The sequence below is a fragment of the Stigmatopora argus genome, chromosome 5 (assembly GCF_051989625.1).
Source record: "Stigmatopora argus isolate UIUO_Sarg chromosome 5, RoL_Sarg_1.0, whole genome shotgun sequence".
Classification (NCBI taxonomy): Eukaryota; Metazoa; Chordata; class Actinopteri; order Syngnathiformes; family Syngnathidae; genus Stigmatopora; species Stigmatopora argus.
Genome location: NC_135391.1, coordinates 6,468,186 through 6,486,326, shown reverse-complemented (window position 1 = coordinate 6,486,326; position 18,141 = coordinate 6,468,186). Strand labels below are relative to the sequence as shown.

General features: G+C 37.7%; 1 long non-coding RNA gene across 2 annotated transcripts in view; it reads right to left on the bottom strand.

Annotated features, from left to right (window-relative positions):
• LOC144074841 (uncharacterized) overlaps positions 1–18,141 on the bottom strand; it is a 93,040-nt gene that overhangs the window by 56,294 nt on the left and 18,605 nt on the right. For both annotated transcript variants that reach the window (XR_013300397.1, XR_013300398.1), the window contains exon 3: positions 9,774–9,861. This is a non-coding gene — a long non-coding RNA (uncharacterized LOC144074841). The remainder of the gene's footprint in view (positions 1–9,773; positions 9,862–18,141) is intronic.

Genomic DNA, 18,141 nt, shown 5'->3' with positions numbered 1-18,141 from the left:
ACCAAACGTCCGGTCGACCAAACGTCCGGTCGACCAAACGTCCGGTCGACCAAACGTCCGGTCGACCAAACGTCCGGTCGACCAAACGTCCGGTCGACCAAACGTCCGGTCGACCAAACGTCCGGTCGACCAAACGTCCGGTCGACCAAACGTCCGGTCGACCAAACGTCCGGTCGACCAAACGTCCGAGTACCGTCAATGCGTCTGTTGTTACTTTGCTGTTGGCCTTTCACTCCATCACGATAACAGACGACATACACTAAGTGATTCAGTCAAGCCAATGTTTACTAAATTGAAGCTCTCAGCCAATGAGAATGGATTAAAACCTAATATGGCTTCTACCACTTGGCACACGAGGTACAGGTATCATTGTTTGAGAAAAAATGGGTTTTCTGTGGTTCAAAGCTTCTGTTAAAGTGTGCTCTTGTTCAAAAGATAGTAATTCAATTAAGTGGGGCTTTGTGCAATGCTCTGGCCTAGTTCTTATGTAGCATTTGTTTTCAAATTTGATGTTAAATAATGTCATCAGAAATGATTTAAGCGATCAATGTCACAATGTTTTCACTCATGCAAATTCTCAATCTAGGCACTGGATGGTCTGCCATACTATTTGCATTTGTTCAACCATTCATTTTGTAAAATTACATTAACTGGCAGCTGCAATCATTTAAATCTGAACACGTGGGAGTGAAAAGGAAAAAGACTGCAATGATGATGAAAAGTGTCGCGAGTTAGATGCCATCGCCACCCAATGGAAACTAAACTGTCAAAATGTCTTTTTAAATTGCTAAGAACAAGTGCATGTATGACTTCAATTGCAAGTCGGGAAAAAGAAATATTGACTTCGAGCAAGAATAATGACTTTCAACAGGTCTTATTCAATTGTCACTTATGTGTCCACATCTTTCACCCTCTAGCCCCCTTGTGCTTTGGGAAATGTGCATTATTGTGTCCGAGGAATCCAAAATAAATGACATTTGCAACCATACGGACTCCGAACACTTTGTATTGTCTGGGCTACAAGATATGTAACCTGTGAATTTCGTTGTTATAAGTCGAACGTTAAGATTGAAAGATAAAATACCCCAAAAACTGTGATTTCTAGCCCCTCCCAGAAAAAAAAATAGTTTTGACATCCATTGCCAATAATGTTTTTTGACTACAAAAATATTCCTTCTTTTGATAGGTCCCACAACACAAATGAAAGCTATACAGGAATTTAAACTGGCATTTGAAGTAGCAAAAAAAATTTTGATTCCTTGATAACTTTAAAGGGCTTTTCTCATTGGAATTTTGACATTTTCAATGTGTTAGCATATTCCCCGTCTTATTTGATCTCCCTGGATGGCTGAATTACATCGAGCACATAAGTAGCCCTATCCTTTTGATATTGAGGAAGATGGTTTCCAGAAATGATATCATCTTGAAAACTGTATATGGGCTGAGCAAGACAGGAACTATGAAGAGTTGGGACCTTGCGGCTGGAGAACATCTGAGCCAGGGAAATCTGTGGGGGGTTGCTACATTTCTCACTGCCTTTGAAGAAGAAAACCATGAGTATATTTCAAGAATCAGCTCTGTGAGGTAAGTATGGGGATTTTTTTTCCCTGGCGTTTTTTCTCAGCTCACGTTGGCGAGGGCGTACAAAAAGAATGATTTCAAAAAAGCCATTAAGCATATGCTTGCATAGAATAACTCTAATTGCTTTTTCCCCCATGATTGAATATTAGGTTACATCAAGTGCATTAAAAAGGATTGGCAAAGTAAGCACTAATTTTTTTTAATCTTCACTTTAAATTTCAAGTGAAGTATTCCATTCAGGAAGCAATTCAAATATAGCATATCAGCCTTCGTCTCAAGTATGAATAAAACGTCGTAATACACTTGTCTTTCCCTGCAAGACTACATCATCAACCCGTCTTTGTTCCGAATGCTTCACTGAAACCAATGTGAGGCCAAATAAAGCGCCTATTTTTGTGATTTCCAAATTTAGATCGAGTATAATTAAGTCTTTTGTGGCTTTAATCCATCCCCTGATCTATCTCGTTTCACAGAGCCTGTAATGCCTATTCATGAAGGAAACGGAATATTCTCTTTGCATACAAAGTGGCTCAAAGTTATCTGGGAAAGAACATTAATACATATTTAATGTCATGTTAACAGAATATTTCTGGCATCCCAATTTCCTTTGGGTGAAACGCGGTGATCACTTTATAGTACTTTATCACTATGACATATCCTATCCTTGAGGTATATTTTTATTAACGTGTCGATATGCACATACATGATGAGTAAGCCTAGCCTAAGTCTTCAAACCGCAGGTTTTACTAGATAGCTATAAATTTTGCATTTTTATTTCATGGTCATATGGGCTTTTCTCAAAGCAACATCCAATCTAATAAAAAAGACAAACCATCTAATGGGACAAGCCTTTGATTTATTAATGTGCAAACAAAATCCAGCCAAATTTTATTGAATTATTTACTCAATCCTAAATGGTACAAAAAAGGACAGCGCTTTCTCTCTTTTTATCTTGATTTATTTACTGCAAAAATCCTCCTGTGTTTCAGTGAGATTTATAGTTCTTTTGGATTAGGTTTAACAATGAATGCCCAAATATTTTTGCAGATGTCCTTCAAATAGATAAGTGCAACGTGCTAAAAAAACTAAAGTTCATTGTTTATATCGAACTAAGCCTTGAGCAAATGTGAGTGATGTCATGCACAATAAGTATCTGACATCTACTATTGGTTTGATGCTTGCAAGCGATTAAAGCTGTCCAATCCGATGTTTGACTTTGTTTGAGAACTTTAACGCAGCGAAAGATTTGCCCTTCGAATATTCAGAAAAATACTGCAGATCATTTGTCTAAATCCGAGCAACAATTTGTTTCCAAGATGTCAACTCTTCAAGTTGAATGCTTGCTTTTTCAGTGGGTGTATGTTAAGCGAGTTGTATGTTAAGCAAGTTATATGAGATCATGCTCAGCTGCATGTTGCACATGACAAGAAGCAGGCAATAGCCAGGAGCATCTTTGTCGTATGAAATAATGTATGCAAACATGTAGTCCTCGGCATGAAGCAATAACGCATATTTTAATATACATCTTCTTATTACTATTTATTTATGTTTTGGTTTAAGGCTATGTGCACTTGTGGGTGTTGAGATTAAGAATTATTGAATGATGCATTTTTCTTAAGCGTGACTTTCAAGGGGCAAAAAGACCAGCCTGGAAAGGGGAAATTATGATTAACATAGAAAGTATTGTCATGGTGTATTTTGTTTGTATTGAAATATGACAGGATTGTAAAATAAAATGGTTTTGTTCTACTGCGGCAAAATTTAGAGCATCCTGACCAACAGCATAACAATGAAGATCATTGGCAGCCCTGCACTCTCTTTTCAAGGCTCTATAGCCCCCCGATTCTCCCACACAGCACTCAGCCTTTGAGCCAGCCCACCTCTTTTCCCTCCTACCAACAGGTAAAATATCCAATATCCAAGTCTGAAGGCTCACTCAAAACGAATATGCGCTCAATTTTATTCAATCACCTCGAAAATCTCACACACAAATTGAAGTGAACATCGAACAGTGACAAAATTACAATAAACACCAGCAAAAATGGACATAATCACATAAGCAAACAAATTACATGCCTCCGCTGCTTATCTAAGAAGGCATCCGCAGAATGAGTGAGTTCTAATTAGCAATTCATATTAGGTGCACTTGTCTGCCACAGATAATTAGATTAAATTGATATTTGCTTCATTCCATCCATTAGTAATTTGCCTTAAATAACTTAAAGTTTGTTTTCCACTTGCTAATCAGCATTCCCTTCAATACTGCACATACATAATCATATAAAATGGGGAAAATGATGTATTTTTATTATATATTCTTTGTTTTTATTTTTCTGCCACTTTAACTCAATCATTGCCAGCTCAGTGTGCTGCAACTGTTCATACTTTATCGTGACCTAATTAAATATTCATTATTGACATAGTAAGCCCTAGAAAGTAGGTATTTTAATCATTTTCTTCCAAAGTGAACCCCCTGCATATATTTAGGTTTGTATTGATGTTAGAACTTTTAATGTTGTTCAATACAAAATGGGTAGGTAATTAAGTTTGGGACCGCCTGTTATTGTAAGGGAGGAAAATAGTTTGCAACATTTGTATGAAAATCACACCATCCCAGTGACTTTGCCTGCAGGTAAACTATATCATCATAACACAATGTCATTCTTGGTCGTTCCGCAAACGTTAACAAACCCCTGAGGGTTTACTGCACTATCAAAATATCCAATAACAAATATGAAGGTCGGCATGGATATTTGCTATGTATGATAACGACGATTGAAGGATACCGATTGCAAATCGAGTGTTTAGTTTTGACACATGCTTCTCCTGAAGGACAAGGTGGCAATACATAGTTCGCAGTGGCCATTACGGAAAAGGTCTACATTTTTATTTCATGCTTTGACCTGTAAATGACGAATTCTGACTGTCACGTGAAATAATTAAGGGAGTTAATACTTTGAAATTCAATCTTCCCACTAATAATTGAGTTTGAAGACAACAAATCTTAAAAAAGATTCTTCACAGTAAAGCAGAAATAAAATATTGCCTCTCTGGATGCTGGTCATCTCCCCAAAAAGTGTCGTTAACAAGCTGCAACTGAATCACGGCTGCTTACGAGAACGAGACAAGAAATTGCCTCCGCTCAATGAGTTATGGGGGTCGTATTGATTTGTGTTCCAAGACCGCTTTTTACATCAGTCCTATTTGTTTGAAAGTAATTGAACCTGTCCTGTCCTATTACAAGTGGGCATTTCAATGTCAGACAGTCTGTTCATTTATTTCTTTTTTTTTTAACATGCCATGTTCTGCAAGAGGCAAAATTCCATAAATATATTGACATTTGTTAACTTGAGGCTGCATTAATATCACTGAAAGAGCTTTGTGAATGAAGACGCATAATGAACGTAGATATGATTCAACAATGAACCGTGGAAATGGCGAAGAATGCCTAGTCAGCAAAATGACTTTAATCTTCATTTGCACATTCATTCATACATCCATCTTCCATGCCGCTTCGACTGTATTTAATTAAGTACTTTGATGAGTCGATTAATTATTTTACAATGACATTTCAAGACGTATTCTAAGCATAATCGGTTAAGAGAAGCAGATTAATTACTCTGTCACGGTACCCAGATGATAAATTGATATATTAAAGATTAAGGACCTGAAAAAGGAGAACGACAAATATTTTACTGGTCTTATCTCCTCAGTTTTCACTTTAAAAAAAAAAAAGCCAGCAGATGGTTATGCATTTTTTGGCAATTTCCCTGACTGAAGCTTTAGCGATTACCCTCTCAAACTATAATGAAAAGAAGACAAAAAATAAGAACGCTGGCACTGATCGCAATGTAGATAGCCGCTTTTATTGGAGAAGAAAGCGACAGCATTTTCCCCAGCGGTGCTTTAAACACGGATGACCCTGAGAAAAGGCAGATAGATTAAGACCATCTTGGGGAGGACTGACACCTTGACTGGATTTTCCTAGAGTTCTTTGGATCTTACATGAGAATTGTTGCTGTTGTGGTTCCAATAGGACTCTCAATGGACGGTACACGGTCGATTGGTCGCCGGTCTTTTGGTCGCCGATCTTTTGGTCGCCGGTCTTTTGGTCGCTCGGAAGGTAAGTGATAATTACCATTTAAATCGTTGCTCAAATTCCCTAAATACAAACTGCGAATTACTATTTAGTCATACTTAATGCCCTAGTAATTATTAGGCTAAAGAAAAGCTCCAAATTTCCCGGACTTTTATTGTTTTTTGTTGGAGAACTTGTTAAGACCCTGACTGACGTAGCTTCTTAAAGGGACAACGCATGTACATACAAAACGAAAACTGAAACTGCTCATGGCCATTGTTGTCTTTTATTGATGCATAGACCGTGTTGTTTTACCTTGTTTTGTCGCCAGTCATTTGAATTCATGAGAATTATGTAGGTATTAAAACCAGCTAATAGGCTATGGAATAGATTAAAATCAGGTTACAATCGATTTGAATAAGGGAGAGGGTAATGTATGATAATTACAGGGAATATTTGAGGAAGGGAATTGAGTCTGGACAATTTGTGCTGAAATTGGAAACCGTTCAGGCATTTCTTTAGGTTTTTTTATTTATTTAATGTTGTTTTTATTGCCAGTTGGGTGATAAGAGAACCCACTGTTAGGCTTGTCACTGTAATGACGTTGTTGTATCGTTCAGTGCTGGGGCCACTTGTTCAAAATGATAGAGATCAGTAAGGTTGTTATCTTCCATCACACTAATGCCCACATTGAGGTACACGGGCAAAGGGGGGAAAGCCCTCAAATGAACCTTTTCAAGCATGAACTACACATTAGGTCTTTTGGGGCTTCGTTTTATTCCTTTCGGGAAAATAGTATACATTTGTATAGGGCTGCATACACGAGTATGAAGATGAATATTTCATGACAACACACGGAAAGATTACCATTCTGAATGTAGTATACGGTACCCGTAACATCTTATTTAAGAATTGAAAAAGACCTGGACCAGGCCGTCGTTTCTTTCATCCTACGAATGAACGCACAAGATCAACGATGTGCTGCCGAGTGGAGAAAATGCTCAGACCGCTTTGTGACCGTATGGAATTCGAGACTATAGTTGTGAAAGGGAAAGTACAAAGAAAATTGAATTCAGTTATAAGAATGAGCCGTAGATTGCAGAATAGGGCACAGCTGAACAACTCTGGGCAGCTTAATCAACTTTACATTCCGACTCAGCAGAATCTTTTCATCTGTGGGAAATGCCAATGGAATCCAAAGGAGAAGTATTTACTCCATCCATATATAACACAGTAATCCCTCACCATTTCGCGGTTCAACTTTCGCGGCTTCACTACTTCGCGGATTCTTTTTTCTAGGAAAATTATTTATTTAATTTTTATTTTTTTATTATTTTTAAATTCATAAAAATGTGAAAATCCACACTGAAATTCATAACCAGAAGCAACTCTTGCTACTAGTACTCAGCACTGAAGAAATTTTATTTATTTATTTATTTTTAAATAGAGGTGACCCTACTTTGCAGTTTTTCGATTATCGCAGCCATGTCTGGTCCACATTAACCGGGTTATTTGAGGGATTACTGTATACGATTATACTTGGTACGATTATAATTATTAGCATTCATAGAGTAACAAAACAAGAGGTTGGGTTCTGAAAAAGAGGAAAAACTGTGGTGACGCTGAATATTCCTTTTCCTTAGCACCCGTTATAATTGTAGCCAACAGGAGACAGCCATTGCGTTTTCATAGTGCGATCAACCAGAACAGACTTCTGCAGGTGGCCCCTGAACAATTGACTTTGGGGAATAAGAAACTATTCTGTCATTCAGGTAGGAGCATGCGTTGGGGTAGAAAAGCCTTTGTGCGAGGAGGAGAGAGAGATGCATAAAGGGAATAACGTGCAGTATTTCAAACAGTGCAGCAAGTCATTCCATTAAGATGGCTGTTCCTCCAACAATAATAACTCACTGTGCTCACTTTGTATTCTGTGCATTCTTCTGTATTTGTCCTGACCTCAAATGACATGTTGTTTAGCCAGTGTTAAGAGCCGTGCATAATTCGTCTAAATTCAAGACAGCAGGGAAGGTTATGCTTCTTCCCTAGCATGAACTCTTTGGTAGCATTGGCATTTGGGGTGTCTTTCTTTCTTTCTTTCTTTCTATGACTTCAAAAAAATACAGTGGCTCATTATATATTGAGCATTCCTGAAAGCACACAAGCCGCCACGTTCCCGGCTTGGCAGCATGAGTCCTCTTTGCCCCCGGTTGTTGTCATTTCAGGAAGCCCCGGTGGGAATTGGCCACTCTCCGCTATGCACTTCCTCTCCTACGCCAGTGTCTCTCCCCGTCAAAGGACGATGAGTGACAAGGAGATCCTGCGAGGTGCCTTGAGGCGGCACATCTAAAGATTTCATTCTAATTCCATTATGCATCTCCACGATGCTGTAAACGGCAAGGAGAGCTTATCATCCACGTGAAACACTGTTTCGCACCAGGCAAACGTTGTCTACGTGGACGCCAAATAAGCCAATCAAGCCCAATCCGAGCGAGTTTGACCAGTTCTGGGGCATGTGTTGAGGAGAAATCTCTGACGCGTAAAGTTCATTAACCACCTACATATCCTGTGCATTAACAGCTGCTTGTTTTGGCCTTATGGGATGCCCCGGACTAATGTTTTCCGCGACTTGGAGCTACACTCTGATCACCCTAATAGGGTCGGACAGCAGCACTGCAGGATGTCAAGCCATGTAATGTCCTTTGAATAAAATCATAGGACAAATGAGACTAGCCATCAGGTCATTAGGCATCGTGCCAAGTATGTCGTATGCTAAATACGTATTCGGGGAACTGTGAAGCCTGAGATGATGAACAAACATCATCACACGAGCCTCGAGTTCTGCATCGCAAACGTTTATGAGTCACACATTTCACAATGGGTCAGAGATTTGGTCAAAGTAAAGACGTAATTTGAACTGACTTGTGCTCATTGAAAAAGATACCTTATTTTTCTTTTTGCTTAAGGGTATTTGTTGTATCCTTGATTAATGATGATGATGACAACAATGTTCATTTCTATATCAGAGCTTAAATCTAAAAATTGCAAAATACATCCAACCCAGCGCTACAGTATTTAAATTTAAAATTCAATTATATTCACAAACATAGTGTGTGTACATGATTAAATGCCGTTACCTTCCTGGTATATTAACATCATCTTAAAATGCTAATGGCACTTTCAAGGAAAAGGCTCCCTTGCTGAGTTAAGAAATAAAGAGTCATCTTCAGGCGTCGCAACAAATCCTTTTGATGTGTCTCCATGTGTTATGCATGGTGGCGGCGGCTGTGTAATTACAGCTTTGCTGTCTTCCTAAAAGTCTGTGTTCAAGCGTTACTGTTGATGCTTCAGCTCATCCTCAAGCAGAGAGCTTGGATTGACTCATGTGTACCCAGGCTCTCGCTCTCTCACACACTCACACACACACACACGTGCACACACACACACAATTACAGGACTGCCAAAGGTGATGCTGGCATCCAAATAGCAATTACGGGGGAAATGGCCATGTCAAATCCGACAGCCACAACAATTTCCGTTTGTCTACATAATTACAAGCATCTCGATCGTAGCACTAACTAAGCTCAGTCAGAAAAGATACAATGCATGGCGAGATTTACCATTTTGAGCTATAGATATCTATATATACGTATACCCCATAAAGACATGGCGTCCACATCAACGTATTTTCAATATAATCCAAAATTTGACATACACATGTGGACATTATTATTTAGAAATTATTCATCCTTAATGTATTTCTAAATTATTTGTGTGTTTTTAATCAATGCAATTGCACAAAAACCTACATTCATGAAAACTGAACAAAATCATTGCCTCCCACTGAGAAGGTTAAGCGTCCAATTCAATTAAACTGGGAGGACTGGGTGTGGAAGCTTATATTTGAATGCCATTGGCTGTGCAGGTTGTCCTAGCACTGTCAATGGCCAATGAGTTTAATGCGTGCTTTATTAAGTGTTAACACTGTCTAAGTAAGAGACCTGTCAGTCTCCGGTACCTGCTACTTTTAATCATTTCCAAGCACAATAAGATGATGTAATTTTCCCTCCACACAGTATTTTCTATAAAAAAAAGTGTTTGGCAAACAAATCCTTACCTGTTCCAAAGATTCAAATCCTTCAATTCCTCAAGAGAAGTTCTTAAACAGTCCTTTGCATTCTCCAATGATGTATAGGCATTCCATTCTGTTGAGGAAAAATAGGAAATATGTCATGTTGTAAATTTTCCATGTAGGGAATTCCCTATGAAACAATGAGTGATAAGCTCATGCTTGTTTTGGGGCAATGCTCCCCTCCTTTGGCAAACAATTGTGGTATTAACTTGGCAAAACAATGAGCTTCGCAATCCATACAAAGCACAATGTAAATAATCTGCATTCCGCTGGATAGAAAATAGCTACTGCCTTCTGGATGTGAGGAAATGGAATCCTATTGTTTGACAAAGAAAGAAAGAAAGAAAGAAAGAAAGAAAGAAAGAAAGAAAGAAAGAAAGAAAGGTAATGCCTCTTTGTACTGTGCTTCATTTCAATATTGTGTCTCTCTTTGCATCCAAATTTCTGTCAGCAACCAGATTTCAAAGTACTAGTACGTAAAATATAGGCTGCAGCGGTAACTTGCATGAATTCATTAATACCACTAGATGACAGTCTTTTCCTAGAAGACATGATATGTGAGGGCCGCAAAGTCCATGCTTCAAATTTAGATATTTTAACATAATTTTATCAAATCTGGAAGAACTTTATTTCAAACAATTTCTGGTCATTGTATATATTTTTGGTTGATAGGTTGGAATAGACATTTTAATTGGAGATAATAAAACTTAAAGCAACATTAAGGCAAACTATAACAGAAAGTGTAAACAGATACTATGCAATATATGAGATGGTGTTCTTAGAAGCTAGGTTGGAAAAATTAACATCAACCAAAATGACCCTTTTTATGCTTTAATAAAACGACGGTGTTGTTCTAACACCAGATGGCAGCCTTTCTTTAGAAAAGTGCTTAGCCTGTTTGATCACATTTCGATTAGCAATGATCGCTTGCTGCAAGCCGTCATAATGAATGTCATCATTTAGCTGAAACACAAAAAAAGACAGCTTTTTATGTAAGGATTTGACTGGTGTGATGTAAATTGATAATTTACCATTTGATTTAAAAATAATAATAATAAGGTAAGTAATAAGAAAATAAAACAAACCATTAATTTATACTTTGGGGTCGTTTTGCAGGTTTGATGGATAAAGTCAATACGTACACAAATCACAGACTTTACCCTTTGAAACTTTTCCCCATAATCCTAAAGCATCACACTTACTACATGATCTACTATCTACCTAATCGGCCAAATAAAACGAAAATTAAGCCGAAAGAAATGAATTTTCACAAGTGATAGAAGGCTGGGTTAACTCTGACATATCATGCAAATAATTTTTGCATGCAGACATTTTGAACTGCCTCTTTAAAAAAAACTGACCATGAGCGTGGTAATTTACAGACCTACAGCATGGCTGAATGTACAGTATGTCTCATAATTGAAGGGATTAACAAGATTAGTCATTTATAAAACCTTTGCAGAACCTGTCAAATCTCATTCTTTTGTTTGAATGCCCATAATTTCATTAATTTCTGCAGTTTGTGGGGATTTTTTTAGTTTTGGTCTGATTACACTCATTTTTTATTGATTTAAATTTAACACCTGTTTTTAACTTTTTGGGCACAAAATCCAAAACTGGACACATTTCTATCATGTAAACATTTAGAACAATAGAATCCTTCTTTTCTATACAGTGCTTATTATAATCTATTTTTTAAATCAAACATTGACAAAATGTGAAAACAATAGGCTGAGCCACAATGTTTATCCAACAATGTCATATTACAAACGATATGTTTGTATTTATAATTGTGTGCAATTAGTGAGAACAAAGTTGGGAGAAAACTGACAGCAAATTTTGGAATAAGCCAGCAAATTTAAATTTTAATCAGTCTGAAAACAAAAATTCAACTGAAGTTTGAGTGTTTTTTTTTGTTTTTTTGTTTGTTTTTTAAATAAAATTAAAATCTACATAAGAATCAATTCGTGCCACAAAAAAGCAAGTCTCATTATGAGGGATGTTGCCGTTTCAGCGTCTGCAATTGCTCGTCTGTTGTTGCCGCCTGACAGATGATCTGCTTATAGGCTTTACTGTAAGGTGCCGGGCTGCCCGGATAAAATTGTGGTGTGCTCTGCTACTCTCTCCAGCTCTCTCCGACTTGACCCCTAAGGTTAATCTCAACTGGTTCCAACCCAGTTGTGAGGGACATGTACTGTAAACAGTCCGAAAATGCCGACAGACATTGAATATTTTCCTTTGTTGCATTCCATTACCAGATTCCCACTGAAAAACATGAATAATTGAATAACTGAATGATGTTCCAGTGCCATTGCCAGCACTAGACATCAATGGTGGACAACGAAAAACATATTTTACAGTGACGTCTGAAGTGCAATTTCTGGTTTAACAGTAAATTGCAAGAAAGGTCATACGAATATGGTCCATGTTTGAATAAAGTGAACATCTGTAAAACACATTGATTCCTCATGCGCATCACAGACATGAAGCAGGATCTCGGGCCGCATATCCCCCCCACCCAACCTTCCTGGCAGCGTATGCCTGACGTTAGCCCACCCCGATATGGATCAGCTGTAGAGCAATTGAGCCTTATCAGTTTCCTTTTTCTTTATCGGGTTCCTGTCTCGGCTGATGAGTGATGGGCAGGCAGGTTCATGTGTTTGAATGTTGCTATTGTTTGGAGCTCACGGATTTATCGGGGAATAACATCTTTTAGGGTCTTTACTGTAAACAGAGGGCATGTCGCTTTGTTTTGTTTTATTGAGCTTGCAAAGTCTCATCTCCCGGATGAGAGTTCATAGGGTTTTTATCTTTTTTTTTTAAATAGAAAATTAACACAGTAAAGATGGTTTGTAATTACTACACTTTTTACAATAAGTGATAAGGGAATTCCCTCAGCATTTATGGGAGGATAATTGTATTGTTACTCTTGGGTCTCTATTTCTTTCATGTATTGTCAAATACTTAAATACTTACTATATGTGACAAGGACATTCCCCATTTAACCTTATACCACCGTTGAACAAATAACTTCAAAAAGAAGGCCTCTATGTCATCTAAAGCGCTGTTAAATTTTCATTCTAACTCATTTCCAGTTTCCCGATTCATGGAAGCAAGCGAGCTACTTGAAAATTGCCTTGTAGGAATTTAAAATAGAACATTTCCCCCCCTAAATGCACCACAAAAACAAAACATTGATCTTAACTGTACCAAGAGGAGTCAATTGTAGTTCCTAAATGACATTTCTTCTCAGTACAGACCTAACATGCACTCATTACCCTTCCTTCAAGACATAAAGAGGGTCAGCCAATTCCACGTAACAGAGGCAGCGCTTTTATCTGATTACAATATTGACGTGTTTATCTTTTATCTTTATACACATTATTTACGAGACCCTAAAACACACTATCAACAACACAGTCCACATCACCTGCATATGTGTCATGCTTGTCACGGCCAATATCCGCTCATTACATCATACCGTTTATCTCCTAAGCTTGAAGTGATGTGTTGATCTACAAAATGTAATTAGTTGAATCACTTGCTATCAATGCCCCAAATAGGAAATATTGGATTTCAACCGCCAAATTCAGACCAACAATAAAACGCCACCCAACTTCTGTGGCAACGTGAGCCTATCTGGACTTGAAAAAGACGGAGCGTTCGTCCTTTCAAAGTATGACGAGCGATATGAATAATTATAAAATAATGGCGTGTCTATATAAATAGTAGGCCATGTCTGTTCCAACAGTTGCACTGCCTCAATCCCTGAATCAGCTGCAGCTGTGTGTAGGCGTGTGCACGCAAACTGCACAGGACAAAGGGAGCGAACGGGGAACAATGGTAAGGCCTTGTGGTGGAACTGGGGCGAGACAGTATGTCTGCGGAGCCGTCAGCCGCCGAGTCTTAGGAGGAACCTCTAGCGCCACACAGGAAAGCTCTTTCTCCAGAGCTGCCGAAAACACACACACTTGCAGGCACACGCAAACGCACACTGATATACAGACAATGGTGAATAAAAGAGGCCCCCCATCCTGGCCAAGCCCTGGACTTGTCTGGACGGTAACTCCAGGGACTCATCTCACTTCAAGTCAGAACACAGCGGCCGGGCAGACCCACGCACCCAAAGGTCAGAACATTCATGGAAGATTTGACAGATTGAGAGATGTACATTGTCTGCTTACGCAGCACTTTACCGTCAAGGTCTAGGAAAAGGCCAATTACTGTCACTTATTGACCTTTTGTGTCAGCAGCTTTCCTGCTCCATTAAAACTTATACACCCTTTTGTTCGACATTGTTTTTCTCCTATCGGTACTGTACTGTAAAAATAATAAAACATGGAATAATAACTAGAGTTTTAATTCATTTGCTGGCATTGGGGATTGGACCATTGCCATCGTCATTGATGGTGATGCACTAACGGGGGTTTAAATATACACGGATCGGGATTAGTAAAACAAAATCTAATCAAAATTGATCCGAACACAAAACATCACTCAACATTGTTATAGATAGCAAGTTGTTAAAAAGAATCTGTGCTCACAATGCTTTGGAAACAAAATTGTCAAAAATATCAAAATTGCGTATGTTTTTATTGCTTTCGGTGAAATGGAATAATGATTAGATTAGATAACTTTATTCATCCCGAATTTGGGAAATTTCACTGTCACAGTAGCAAGAGGGTGAGAATACAGATACAGTAAAATACATTTTAGACTTAAATAAAAAGGTAATAGATAAGTTAATACATAAATAAATGTACACTTAACAATCATTACAGTACAATAGGATACTTATATATATATATATATATATATATATATATATATATACACATATATATATACATATATATATATATATATATATATATATATATATATATATATATATATATATATATATATATATACATATATATATACATATAAATAAATAAAGAAGTATCCTATTGTACTGTAATGATTGTTAAGTGTGCATTATCTATATTCAATTGATCAAAGACCCATAAATCCGATCAAAGCAGATTGTGCAGACTTTGATGAGCAAGTGGTCCAAAGAATGAAAATGGTATCATCCTGTACGTAATTGACGATTTACAGCTAAAGGAATGGCATTCAGTTGAGTGTTTACCATGCAGTGGCTTTAGTATGAGACTTCATGATAAGAGTCAGTGTTAACAGTTTGTACTTTTATAACTCTTTGCATCATTTAATTACTGTACTGTAAGTGCATTGAGGACTGTAGCTCCCCTTTAACACAGTCGAGCATCAGCGTATAGAGAGATGTTCCACTACTAAATAAATGCAGAATCACTGTATTGTCATCGCTCTTGTAGTGATGTAGCCAGCGATTCTCTAAGGACGAAAAAAACTCTATGAAGTGACATTCCTTATAAATTTGCGCCATTGTCAACAGTCATTGTTACGCAAAGCGTAATCCATGATGCAGAAGCCATTTAGAATTTCGCATTTAGGATGTGACGAAAACGATGCGGTCCCACAGTGAGTGGCGCACAGGTGACAAAGGTTAGCTCCAAATCCCGTCACTGACGCAACACATTGGAAAAGCAGACAAATAAAATTCCAGAGTACAATTCGTACAGCAGCAAGGGCATACGCAAACTGAGCCAACAAAAAAAACAATCCAGCTGACTGTGAGTGCAGCAGCGCCAGCAGGGAGAACATCATCATAAAAACACTTGGACAGAACAGATGGATTGAATGCCAAGAATCCATCTTTGACGCTGCGGAATTGTGTTCCCGTCATGAGCGAATCCGGATGCGGGGGGTAAAAAAAACAGTGAGTCAGACAGCCTGGCGCGCTAGCACGACAAGTACCCCGTTCTTTTTCCTGCACTCATCCTTGCAAACATAGCATCTTCCTGTAGAAACACAGTTGACATCACTGGAGCTGTCTGACCTTTCCTCTGGATTGACCACTCGGCCTGCCAGCCGCTAGTGACACGTGCCACAGAAAATAGGCCAGCGTTCTGGCTTGAATGATCAAACGCGCTCAAGGGGCATCAACTTTGTCATTCAGGGTTAAGTAGGAGGGTGCTTGAGGATTAACATGAAACCAAAATGTGACACAGCAAGCAGGCATGTAGGACAGCGTTAGGATCTTTGGACATTTGGCAAATATCAAAAGTGAAATGCATCTTCAATTATATTGGGGAAAATTTAGGTATGCAGATATTAAAACATATTTTTTGCGGTGGCCAAAAAATGTTCACCTTTAACATTTGGGTAAAAAACAAAATAATATTGCATTACATGGGTGATACGTGTTTTCCTTTTAAAAGTCGTGTAATGTTTTATACATATATATATATATATATATATATATATATATATATATATATATATATATATATATATATATATATATAAATATATATATATATATATATAAATATAAACAGATTATTCAAATAGTGATATATTCCTAAAACTGTTGTTTTTATGGCGCAGCCGTTTGTCGAGAATGCTGACTAATCTGAAACAACAGCATGTCTTGCTCAGTTCCTCATGCAAGAGCTCAGTTTGAACCAGTTTGCACTGGAAACAAGTTGCCTACCACTCCCTGCACTGTAATCATTGATATAGCGTTTCTCTGCGTCACCCGATTCGCTGGCTTCTGCAAGTTCTATTCTTGAAGTGAGAAAAACAAGTTTTGTCACCGTCTTTGTTCAAATATGGAACCCATCACTTTGTGAAGGGAAAGAAATTACATTGATGCGTTTTTTTCCGTTTTATACCTAAATAATAGATGGAATAATAACGTTTTTTAAAGCAAACTGCATTTTTAATCAAATCTTTAAAACCATTTAGCAGTTAATTTAAATTAAGATTTTGGTACAATCAAAAAAATGCAATATTTTCATCTTTTCAGTATCGACCAAGTTTATGCTAGAATGAAATCTTGACACATTATTTGAGCTCAAATTGACAATGAATTATTAAAATTGCCACATAATAAGCTAAATTTAATCTTCATTTTTATCATGAAACCAGTATGTTTCAGCGAGTAATTATTTATGAAATTTGTTAAGAAATTAAAGTTTGTTTATGCCATACAGGTAGTTCAAAATAAATGGACATTTTGCATCAGAACTTATTACATAATGTGATTTTTAACACTGTGCCATTTATTATACATGATAATGGAACCTACAATTGATAAAGGAAGTGCTGATTGAACATTTTCTATAATGCAAATGTCAAGTTAGAAAATTTGACCCAGTGAAACATTATTGCTTGTTATCTCAGAATCTATCTCTGATCATTCCAAATGATTTTGCTTTGCCAGCTAAGTGACATTTGTAGATATTTTTTTATAATTTTATTTTATTTTTTTGATAATTTGATATTATTTCTACTTTTTGATTGATTGATTTGATTTTAAAGCAGATTCTAATCTTGTGTATCCAAAGGTTTGTTATATATAGACTTTTGTTATGGTTAGCATTTCACATTGCCATAGTTGTGATGTAGCCTCTCCCTCCCTAAACCCACACCTTTACCCTCTGCCTTCCTCTAACTGACGTCCAGGTCCGAAGGCTGTCCGCCACACTGTCTGTTGACATGAAAGCGTTTGCTGTTTCTAGGGCTGATGAAAGGCAGGAAAAGGGCGGGGAGCATTGAACCAAGTCCAGGACGGCACACCGCAGCCAACACCACATAGACAATTGCTTTGAGTATTTAGCTTTCTTTTCCTCAACAATTGAATGGCCATAAAAGGTTAGGGGGGGGAATAAAACATCTGTCCCTGAAGTACTTGAGCCAAAAAAATGAGACAATTGAGAGATTGAAGTTTAAAATTAGACAATTGTCAGAGTGAAAAACTATTAGGTGAGTGAAGTGTAGCTAAATTGAGAAATGATAAATAATGTCTAATGACAATGAAAGCATATATATACATATATCAGTGGCGGTCCGTGCATTTTCTCGTCGGTCTTGAAAATGGCTTTAAATCAACACAACAATATATTTGCTTGTGCAGCTCGCTACAGATACAGTTTGATAGCTCTGGCTAATCACTAGCCAATCATAGTTGGTGAAAGCGATGACGTATCCCTACGCCTCCGAGAAGGCAATGACATATCCCTACGCCTGCGACAATGCATTGTGGTGTTGCCAACTCGAAATCTGATTGGTTAAAGCAACAGTCTTATCGACGCTTGTTTAATGCAGCAGAGCCCGCAGAACTGATTGTGAAGGCCTTGAGGCAGATTTCTGACCCTGGCAACAAATAATGGCTGAAATGTGATTGGTTAAATGCTTCAATATGAAAACACATCTGGAAGCAGTGCAACCAGGGGGAAAAGCAATGAAAGGAAGCTAACAGACA